The 11,491-nt window shown below is 39.5% G+C and overlaps 1 protein-coding gene across 1 annotated transcript in view; it reads right to left on the bottom strand.

The window, feature by feature from the left end:
* Positions 1-10,949, bottom strand: part of Usp26 (ubiquitin specific peptidase 26) — a 53,883-nt gene extending 42,934 nt beyond the window's left edge. Inside the window, exons 1-3 of the mRNA XM_005401292.1 lie at positions 10,893-10,949; positions 8,912-9,036; positions 5,730-5,792 (exon numbers count right to left, since the gene is read on the bottom strand). The gene's annotated coding sequence lies outside the window, so the exon portion shown is untranslated. The remainder of the gene's footprint in view (positions 1-5,729; positions 5,793-8,911; positions 9,037-10,892) is intronic.
* Positions 10,950-11,491: the final 542 nt, after the last annotated feature.

Below are 11,491 nucleotides of genomic sequence, written 5' to 3'. Positions count from 1 at the left end.
AATCAGGATACAAGAACCCAACACATGAAGAGAGACAAAGAATCAGAATAGAATGATCCCTATTCAAATGCTCTGCAGAAGCCAAGAAAGAGAAAATGATTAAGAGGCCTTGAGTTCAATTCATAGTAACACAGAAAAGTAGCACATATTAGAGCTGTAGAAAAAGTATGCCATAACACCAATTAGAAAACCACTCCTTGAAGAGTAATAGAAAAAACTGCATGAATGAGAAAGTATAATCACACCAGCATACAGTACTAAAAAGACTTCCTAAGTTATTTTGTAGTGAGTTACTATACATAGGCATATAGTAATTACATGTTTCCACACGGCAGTGGAACTTATGGAATAAAGATCCTAAGCAAAGGCACATCAAAAATGAGACTTGATAAAGGGGAGCCCAAAACAAAGACAGAGAAAACCAAAGGTTGGAACAAATTTTAGATATCCTGATGGTGTCTATGGAAAAGAGACAAGGTTTAGTTGAAGAATGGATACTTATAACAGACATAAAACACATCATTTCAGAAATGTCATTGCACTGAGACCACAAACAAGATTATGTTCAAAATAAGAAACATCTGGGCCAGAAAAAAAGTCAGAGAAAAAAGCCCACTAAATTTGCCACATAGAACTAGCCCAACATAAGAAATGGATCAATTTGTCTTGGTCACTTACATGTCACTGGGACAGAATATCTGACATCTGAAACTTAAGGGAAACTTAAAGGAAGAGAGGTTTATTTTGGCTTACAGTTTAAAAGGGTTCATTCCATAGTCAGCCAGGTCAAAGGCAGGAAGGGCCTGGCCCAGGAAAGCTGCTAATGTCATGACAGGAAGCAGAGAGAAGGGAGGAGCCCAGGACAAGAACACACCCTCCAAGGTCACACACCCAGTGACCCATATCCAATGGATAAATCCACCAATGTGTACAGAGCCTCTATGATCCAATCACTTTCCACACACAAGAAAATTGGGGGGAGGTATTTTTAGATCTAAACCATAACACCAATGTAAGGAGTTTAAACTTATAAATGTACCTATGCCCTCCTGAAAACCAAACTGAGACCAACAGAGGACACTGAAATTTTATAGGCAGCAATCTAACTATAGATTAAAGTACATCAGAAAGACATGTATGGAATATGGAAATCTGAACAAGAACTGTTCTAAGAAATACACTGGAACAACTTCACCCTCAGAGAGCATCTTATTTGCACAGGTTTGTGCCAAATAACTCTGCAAACAAATGAAAATTTGAGATGCCACCTATTCACAAGAGTCATGTTTCACAGGCTCAAGAAAAATCCACTATACAGCAGTGGCTGCAAAACCTGTACAATTTCGTAAGTATAGAATTCTCAGTGAAAACAGAAAATGAAGAGCTGCGTCTCACATCACGAATCCCTTAACTGTGCAAGAATGCAGTGCTTTCTCATATACTTAAAAAGGCATTAGCACCTGCTTTTCCTTTACACTTAGAGTATCATATTAAGAACTCTTATTTCTCTACAATTTTTAGATGCTCTTCTCACATTATTGTTTTGAGTAATTCAGTCTACACAATCCAATCTAATTCCAAACTCCTCAACTTACCATTAAGTGCAAGGTGTTTAAAAAAGAAATGAATCAAATATACCAACTAATTCTTAGAAGTAAGAGATTCTCAGATAGTGATCCCTTTTCAAAGGTCTGACTGTAAATTGCCCCCAAACTACTTCCCTTTCACTCCTTTCTGTATTGCCTAATTTGGCCTATCTTCCCTTGGTTTTCTGTAAATTAGTGAAGCCTACATATGCCAGAGGTTTGCCACCACTGCTATATATGTAAGACTTTGAGCTATCAATTTCCAGACTGAGAAACTATCACCAAGAAATGAGTATTTAAAATACTTGCAATGGAGCCCAAATCTCCTTTCTGCATTTTGGTGAGTAAAACATTTTTCAGGGATAAAAAGAATTGTTCTCAGGCCTCAGATAATAAGGAAGATATATATCAAGAGCACTCAGTCTTTCTGTCACTTTAATAACAGACCAAGAATGACAGTAAGCATTAAGTGTGTGGAGCTACCAGATCCTTGCCTAAGAGTTTAAAAAAATAGACCACAGATGGACTATATATTGGAGTAAAACTTTTAAATCAACTGACACTTCTCAACCTGAGATTTCCTTGCAGAAAACTAAAATGTAAGGTTTCATCTGATGTCTTCTCTTACTAAAAATCATTCTTAGGTATTGTTATTAGCTGAAGAAAACTGCAAGGCAGACAGTGTGAAGACACACTAAAGTTTTAAAAGTCAAGTGGCATCACTTTTACATCTCTGAAAGCCTGTGTTCTAAAGCTAAAACCTGGAGGAAGAGGTTGTATCTGCAGAATGTCAAAGTCCTATCTATCTATCTATCTATCTATCTATCTATCTATCTATCTATCTACCATTTGCTGGCTATATCCTAGGCTGCATAATGCAAGTCCTAACCTGTGATGTCCATTATATTGCTTGCCTAGTTGGAGAAGTTTGTAAAGCAGGGTGGAATAGGAAAGAGAAGGGGCATGAGGCACTGCCTCGAACTTATAATACCTGTGACACCTTTCAGACTGAAGCACTTTGTCCTCCAGTCTGCCTTATCCTCCTCGTCAAGAGAAGTCCTGCAGGGTCACTGTTCACAGCCCTCCTCCCACCTCTATGATGTGGTTCCCTGAAAGTAGGGGACCACCTCCTATTCGTCATTCCATGTCTCTTTATCCCTCGCGTTCTGGGAACCCAATCTCTCCAGTTCTCCCCGCAGAAGGACAAACAGAATAAGGGGAAAGAAAACTACATCTTAACTCATTTTAGTGCTTTCATAGTTTTCTGGGGAATATTCAGCACCAGTTATTTGTCCTACAACTGCAAAATCACATGGTATCGTCTCTGGATAAACATGGTAAGTAAGAAACGTGGGAAGAGTAGAAGACCAGGGAATTACTGTTCTTGTAAGTAAATCTTCTGGAACTATTTAATTCTTTGAACTCTGCCCATACATAAAATAGAAATATAAAAGACAAATCTTCCATTTCCTGACTGGTTTGTGCACCCAATGATTCAGTAGCTAACCTCTACTCTCAAGAGCCCTGCAGAGGGACTGCAGGGAATGCATGCACAGTCAGTGACCAAGGGTCAGTCTTTGCTACACCCCTTCTGATGAATTAGAACACCATGAAAAATATAAGTTCCAACAAATGCCTACATGTGCTATGTAGAGTTTCCTATGAAGTGAGATGGTAAACCTATGTACTTTTGCAGAGCTGTGAGTTTGTGAAACATCCTTATATTCCTTAACTCTGCTAAGAAATCTGCAAAACAAAATAGTGAGAAAAGAAAAAAGGATTTTCAGAGTAAGGACAGTCTTTATGTCATTAAAATGTACAACATTTCCTTCTACTTTGGGTATCTGTATAATAAATCCAGCCAGTCACCAAGAAACAACATGTAGAAATTAGACAGAATTGATTCCTAGATGCAAAGTTCAAGGTAAAGGGGAAGTGGCAAAGAGAAGACTCATTGAGAAAAGAAGTACCAGCTCCTTTGGAATACCAACACACCTCAGTTTAGCGAAAGCATTTTAAGGAACTTTATAGACATTCCCCTGTGGCCCCTTGACATTTCCAACCTAAGCACATGTACAAATGGAGAACAGATTTATGGAATAGCTAAAAATGAGAGACACCGACAACAGGTAGGTGGAAAGTATTTTTTGCTGAATAGAGGAATCAAAATTTCCATTGGGCTGAAATGCACAAAACATATATCCCTATACTAAGTGTGTACTGGTAAATTTGTTTTGGACAAAAGTCTAAGAGAACTTGGGCTTGTTGGGATTTGGGGTTTCTTGATGACTTGGCCTCAGCATGGCTTCAACTAAGATGCTTTCTCTGCATACATATTTCAAATAAACAGGCACCTCTCGGGGCTGAGGATTTAGCTCAGTGGCACAGCACGTGCTTGGCAAGTGCAAGGTCATGAGTTCGATTCCCGGTACCAGAAAAAAAAACAAAAAAATGCTGGAAAAATTGGCTTGCCACATGCCAAAGACTGAAAATAGACCCAAGTCTATCACCATACACCAAACTCAAGTCAAAATGGATAACAGATCTCAATATTGAAACAGAAACACTGAATCTATTGGAAGAGAAAGTAGGTAAAAACCTTGAAGACATAGGGGTAGGCAGGGAGTTCATGAACAAAAACCAAACTGCACGTGAAACACTTGAAAGAATCAACAACTGGGATCTCATCCTACTGAAAAGTTTCTGCACATCTAAAGAAATCACCAGCAGAGTAAAAAGAAAACCCACAAACTTGTAAAAATTTTAGCTGACTTCCCCTCAGACAAAAGACTTCTATCTAGAACATATAAAGAATTAAAAAATATCAGCCCCCCCAAATTCAAAGACCCTATCCAAAAATGGGCAGCTGAGATGAATACACACTTCTCAGACAATGAAACACAAATGGCAAATAAATACATGAGAAAATGTTCAACAACATTAGTCATTCGAGAAATGCAAGTTAAAACAACAGAGATTCCACCTTACCCCAGTAAGAATGGCTAGCATTAAGAAATCAACCAATAACAAATGCTGGCGAGGCTGTGGAGAAATAGGAACCCTTCTCCACTGCTGGTGGGAATGCAGACTGGGAATGCAGAAACCACTGTGGAAATCACTTTGGAGATTCCTCAGAAAACTAGGACTAGAGGTCCTACTCAACCCAGCTATTCCCCTTCTGGGTATTTTCCCAGAAGATCTAAAAACATCATATCACAGTGATATATGTGCACCTATGTTCATAGCAGGGCAATTTGTAATTGCTAAATGGTGGAAGCAACCCAAATGTCCATCCACCGAGGATTGGATAATAAAATTGTGGTACTTTTATACAATGGAATATTACTCGGCTATAAAGAAAGATAAACTCGAGGCTTTTATAGGTAAATGGTCACAAGTAGAGACCATACTCATAAGTGAAATAAATCAGACCTACATGTGCAAGCACCCCATTGTCTCACTAGTGTAAAACCTGAAAGAGTTAATAAAAACTCAGAGGTATGATAGACATTGTGAAATGATAGGAAAACACTCAAAGGTAAAGAGTAACTGGGATGTGGTAAAAGAGAAGGGAAAGAAGAATAAATTTTGTATGTACGTATAGACAGGATAGTTAACATAGTTGATCTACTGTCGTCTATTTCTTTGCTGAAAGAAACTGTCAATGAGTCCTTGGTTGATCAATATTGCATGTCTCTATCTGTTTTCATGAGAAACCACTTTGAAGATATCAATATGTAATACAACAAGCATTGTTAATTTCCTACCACTTTCTTTGTAACTCTGTATTGTCTGTACTGCTCTTTTGCTACTTTGTAAAAGGCTGTCTGTCTGTTAATGTTTTCTTCCTTTTATTTTTAAAATAAAAAAAGGTAAAAAACAAAACAAAAAAAAACACACACACACAAAAAAAAAACCAAGCACCTCTCACAGCCAAGACTTTTCTTCTGTGGTTCTGGAGGTGGAACTCAGGGCTTCTGTGCTCTACCACTGAGCTAGTTCCTTGGCCAAAAGCCAAGACTTTTAACTGGTTCAAATTAACATGTTAGCTGTGAAAATCTTCACCTGCCATGATTTTGGTTTTTGAGTCAAAAATATGTATGTTAAAATGCTTCTCTTTTATGACTCTCTCATATTTCTTACCGCTCCAAGAATCTCGAGAAAGGCAGGCACTTAGCAGCCTAGGCACAAATGGTGAAATTGGATCTGTGGAGAAGAGAAAAATTTAGAAAAAAAGATGTTACTCTGAGCAGCAGGCCACAGACATCCCTTTACAAACTATAAACACTTCTCACTAAAGTACTATCTTTCCACTGTGCTTCCAGCTGCTCTCTCTCGCCCTATACCCTCCAGGGAAGTCCTTGCTCAGACATCAATCACTGCATGAACACAAGGACCCAGGCAAGGAGAGAAGAGCCTCCACTCTCGACTTTGAGCAAAATCCTTAAGTGAAAGCTCTCAGGTCTGCTTTTTGGGAACCCAGCAGCCAGGAGCCTCATCTGAGGTACTTCTAGCTACCCAGAGTCCTCGTGCAGCACTCTACTCAAGCGGCCTGGAGATTCTGCCTGATTTGGCCATGGGGCAGCAACCTCATCGGCTCCTTCCAGACGTTGGGCAGAATTTCTTACATTACGCCTCTATCCACAAACAAAGCATTTTTGTCCCTTTTGATGCCTCAACTAGCCCGGCTCAGCAGTTTATTCCTACAAGTGATGCCAGACACTGGCAATACAATGTGAACAGGATGGAGAAAGCCTCTCTCTCTCACGGATGTTTGCATCCCCAGGGGCAGACCTACAACTACTCTGCATCAAGCTGTATAAACACACATTAACTCATCATCTTTTTATCACTTCTATATAAGGTGTTATTGAAGTCACAATCCACATGAATCACACAACTTTTTAAATGCTACACTGTATGCTTTTCAGAGCATTAAGTTTAACAAACAATGGAAGCTTTCAAATAAATTCATTGAATTATACCTTTCTGAGGTGATCACATAATACTAGAGCTTGAAAACATGAACTAAAATCAGATACTTCAATGACAAAGCACAGATTTGCTTAAAAAAAAAACAGTAACAAGTTTCCTCATGAGAACAAATATGGGTAATTTTGTAGACTAGCGGTGGTCAAGACTCTGTATAGTTGGGCTGTCAGTGATTTTAATGTCCATTCAGCACTGTGTGAGAACTGAATCTTATCGGCTGATACTGCCCATCTCTTCCTAGATTTGCATTCAGTGATGTTAGCATTGGTAGCTTAAAACGGTTCTGACTAGAAGTATTTACACCTGAGAAACTGGCAAATACTACATATCAAAATTTTTTCTAACTTATAAAGAGCTATTTGTTAAAATCTTACCACTTTTTTAGTCTCTAGATTTTCTTGAGACAGGCATGGTGGCACACTTGTGTAATCCCAGCACTCAGGAGGCTGAGGCAGGAGAATCACCACGAGTTTAAGGCCAGCCTGTGCTACATAGTGAGTTCAAGGCCAAACTAGACTACATAGCAAGAGCATGTCTCAAGAAAAGAAAACAACACCCCCCAAATACCCAGAATTTCTTTGTGAGTATACTTTATAACTATAATTGGTGGCTATTTTTAAAGAAAAAAAAATCAAGCCATTAACCTTTCTGTGCATTGTGCTTTTTCAGGAAGTACCATGCTATGAAAAAAAAGCCTTTTGTCTATTATAAAAGACCCAGGAGAGTAAAGAGAGAAACTTCAACGAAGGAGGAGTACGAGGTAGCAGGCAGCACCTTCTCCCTGAGACAGGACTCGCTGAGAGAGAGAAGGAATTCAAACTTGCAGATACACGGTGACTGATGGCAACCTGAGGCTTCTACACAGAGACAGCACTGGAGGGGAGCAGCAGATGTGAAGGACTGCACTAGCTGGCAGTGGGTGCTGAGGACTCAGTCCTCCCATGGGAGAGAGTGACTGGCCAGGAGCCATCCTGGAGAGGGGCTAGCTGAGCCCAGAACTCACAGCAGCTGCTGGCTCCATGTAATGACTCCCAGCTGGACTCAAGCCCACAGAAGGTACACTGACGGCTGTAGGCTGAATCAGTCCATTCTCGGCTAGAAAGTGCAGGCTCGCCGAGATTATCCACTACCCCACCAAAAGCTAAGGCCATCTTGCTGGGATAAATCAACAGGGATCTCAACTCTGTCTCCACATGCTGTCTACATAAGACAACAGAGACATCAGAGGCAAACCGGGAAGTGGACTTTTTTTGCCCTCTCTCTTGTTTGTTTTTTGTTGCGGTTTTGTTTTAGTTTTTCTCTCCTTCATTGTGTGATCTTGTTTTTATGAGTGTGGATGGTGGTTTCCAGCCTCTTTGAGGTGGTTGTTCTGTCTGTTCTGTTCTTTGTATCTCTTCCTTCTCTCTTTACCTCCAATTTTCTGCACTACTTTCCCAAAGTTAGCGTGATTCTTTGTCCTCCAGCTTTACATCTAATCTCTTCCTCTTTTTCTACCTATTTTTCCCTAACCCCTTTTAAATTTTAACCTCTCAGGGTAAAATTGCCATATTAAGGAAATACACACACACACACACACACACACACACACACACATAATTTTCTGGTCTGTTTTAGATTTTGTTATAACTACAAATCTAGTAATGGTTAGCTCAGTTTGTCAATTTTGAGGCTGTGATTGTTGCTACTGTTATTGCTGATGGTACCACTGTAGCCAAAAGTGACATAATTGTTCTAATCAGCTATTCTTCCTGATATTCCAAGACTGACATTGACTAAGGGTCACAGAAAATACTGCTGCACAGTGCCAAAGCACCAGGGGCTAGGCCTAACAGGTAGCAACGCATCCCCAATAAATTGAAGAGGTAGGACCTTACAACAGACTCAAAACCCAAAAACCAGTTACACCTTGAAGATACTTCACAGATACTTCCTAAGGGTCCTAAATACTAGCAATAAAGCAGCCTACCAAAGGCATTTTAGAAGCATCTCCCCAGGAATTAAACTAAATAAAGAAAAGAAAAGGAGAAGACAATTAAACAAGATGCAACCCCACACATCTGGTTCACCAAAGGCAAACCCAGGGGGCAATGAGGTAGGACCATCAGAAAGCCACCCTCCTGGCCTCTCTGCAGTGGTAACAACAAAGCAATTGAGTGAGGCTCTCAAAAAGATCCATTATCCATATAGGCTTGCCCTAAAATTTCCATGTAATCCAATCTCTCTCTACTATCTACATAAATAAGAATTATAAAACACATTTAATCTAAACATAAGTTCTAGGGGGAAATCACAATGAGAATTATACCACATTAAATTTTCAAATAATTACTAACCGTTCACAGAGGAGATCCCCAATGAGCTGAAGGGCAGAGGATGGAACTCCTTTGGAATCAAGACGCTGGGCTCTAATTTAAATTTTGAAGAAGGTCACGTTCACTTTTCCGAGGTTTTTTGAATTCTAAGATACACGCAAATACAGATTAAGCTTTTAGGATTCTGTGACTCTATTTTGTAAATGCTAATAGTTTTTTAAAAACACCCTATAAACCATTCATTTGTCCTCGCAGAACTCCCCAGTGAAGAGACCCAAGATGGAGTGTGAAGAGCAGCAAGTGCACATAACTATGCGAAAGGAGGAAGAAGTATCGCGGCTCGAGCTAAGTTTTCACTCTTTTTTGCACCTAATAAATTAAATTTACCACCATATCATTGGATGAGGGAACTTGCTGGAGCTGTTCCACTGATTAATTTTGGGTAAAGCTTTTTCGGAATACCTCTGGCCTCAGTTTTCCACCCCATGAGAAATACCAGTGACCTCCACCTTCCAGGGTTTAAAGCAATTCAACCAATTATAGGATAAATCCAGTGGCTTTGAAATGCCAATATGTTCTACACGTTTCCAATTTTAAAATGTGGATTTTTTTTTAACTTTGGCTTGGTGAACTTTGTTACATTATGCTATCAGAAGGTAAGAGGAACTGAAGGTATCAACTGAGACTAAAGGTTAAAATTCTCTGAAAAAAAAGTTTTGGTTACTGCATATTTATACTTAGCAGTTCTCCACAATTTCTCACATTGTCAAATGTCTCTACCTAATCTTCAGGGAACTAATAATAGTCCAGACCCCGTGACTTTTTTTTTTTTTTTTTTTTTTGGTTTTTCTCCGGTACCGGGAACTGAACTCACGACCTTGCACTTGCCAGGCAGGCGCTTTTCTGCTGAGCTAAATCCCCAGCCCCCCGTGACTTTTTTTAGTCACAGAAAACAAGAGCTTTGGGAAAGCTAGATCAGAGGCAAGCACCCTCCAGCCCACACAAGTCCTGCTGGGTGTGACAGGCCATCCTCTGGCTAATGTGTCCACGCAGGCCCAAGGAAAACTATGCTTAGGCCACAGAACTATGTGAGCTCCTCAGCCACCTCTTGCTTCACAGCAAGAAGGCAGAGAGGCCAGGGTAGCCTATAAGGAATGAGTTATACCTGAGAAAGGGAAGACATGAAAAGGACAGAGGCTGAAAGCAAGGCTAAACCAAATCCTTGAATGTCTTATTCTAAATATCTGCACTGAGGAAAGGAGGACTAATTCCTATGTATCTGCTGCTACTGGGTGAGGATTACAGATTACTACATTTCATTCTCACAACATCCCTAATAATAAAATATGATGTCCATTTTGCAGATAAGGAAAACCAAGGTTCAAAGAGTCAGTTAGGACCTAAGGGTAGACAGTTACTGTGATTAAAGACAGAAGTAAGTTTTAACTTTGAAGCAAGCCAAAGAAGTACTTACTTTTCTTTTGGTTTTATTAAGACAAGGGCTCTTATATAGTTCAGGCTGGTCTTGAACCCACTATGTTGCTCAGGCTGACCTCGAACTCATGGCAATCCTGCCGCCTCAGCCTGCTAAGTGCTGGGATCACATGCATGACAGTTACAGCTATACATTGCAGGTATTTACTCTAAAGATGTTACCCAATAAGTACAACTCATAAGGTTAACTGTTAAATGGCTGCAGGGGAAGACCACGTTCCACAACATACACCACAGGGGACAACAACTGCAAACATACTAACTTTGGTTAGAAAATCATCTACTCTGAGATTTGCTATTCCCATATATTGAAACCTTCCATCCCAAATTCATGTGAAATTTTATCACTCATGAGAAAAGAATCCTGACCCAGTTACTGTATATCTCAATAGAAAATGAACAGTTACAAAGGTAAAATTAAACTCAGACACAGAATGTCTATACATTTGAAAAAAATGATCTCAGACAACAATCTGAGGGAAATACCACAAAATACATGATAGCTTACCAATCAAATCGTAGGGTTTGCTTGCTGTACAGAGAGGAGACTCTGAACTGAAAAGAAACATGAGAGAAGATTTATTGTAAACAGCACTCAATGTAATCTGCTTGATAGAACACTTTTTGTTTCGATCAATTTGCCCAAATCTATTTTGTTCTTTTTACCTGTCTATATTTCTTTTGTATAAAACAGGAAACACAAGGGCCTAGGAGCCTTAGTATGCAAAACTCAAATCCTTATCCTCAGATTCCAATGCCTGAATCCATTGAAAATTTCAGCAGTGCCACAAAATATAAAAATAATAGATTAGTGGGCCAAGGATGTAGCTCAGCAGGCACAGTGCTTGCCTGGCAACTCGGGGCCCTGAGTTTGATTCCGAGTACCAAAAAAAAAAAAAAAAAAAAAAAAACATTAGTAACTACTTGGGAAAAAAACTAAAAAATAGATTAGTAACTAGAAAAAATAGATTAGTAACTAGCTGCCAGAATATTGCCTTACAGTGAAAATAAATGGAGTAGGGTCAGTGATACCAGGGATATAGCTTAGCAGCACAGCACCTGTCTGGCAAGCTCAAAGTCCTGAGTTCAATTCCTGGTACCAAAAAA

Source organism: Chinchilla lanigera, unplaced genomic scaffold, assembly GCF_000276665.1.
Source record: "Chinchilla lanigera isolate Chin_1 unplaced genomic scaffold, ChiLan1.0 scaffold00072, whole genome shotgun sequence".
Classification (NCBI taxonomy): domain Eukaryota; kingdom Metazoa; phylum Chordata; class Mammalia; order Rodentia; family Chinchillidae; genus Chinchilla; species Chinchilla lanigera.
Note: the sequence above shows the minus strand (reverse complement) of the source record. Positions and strands in the feature narration are given on the sequence as shown.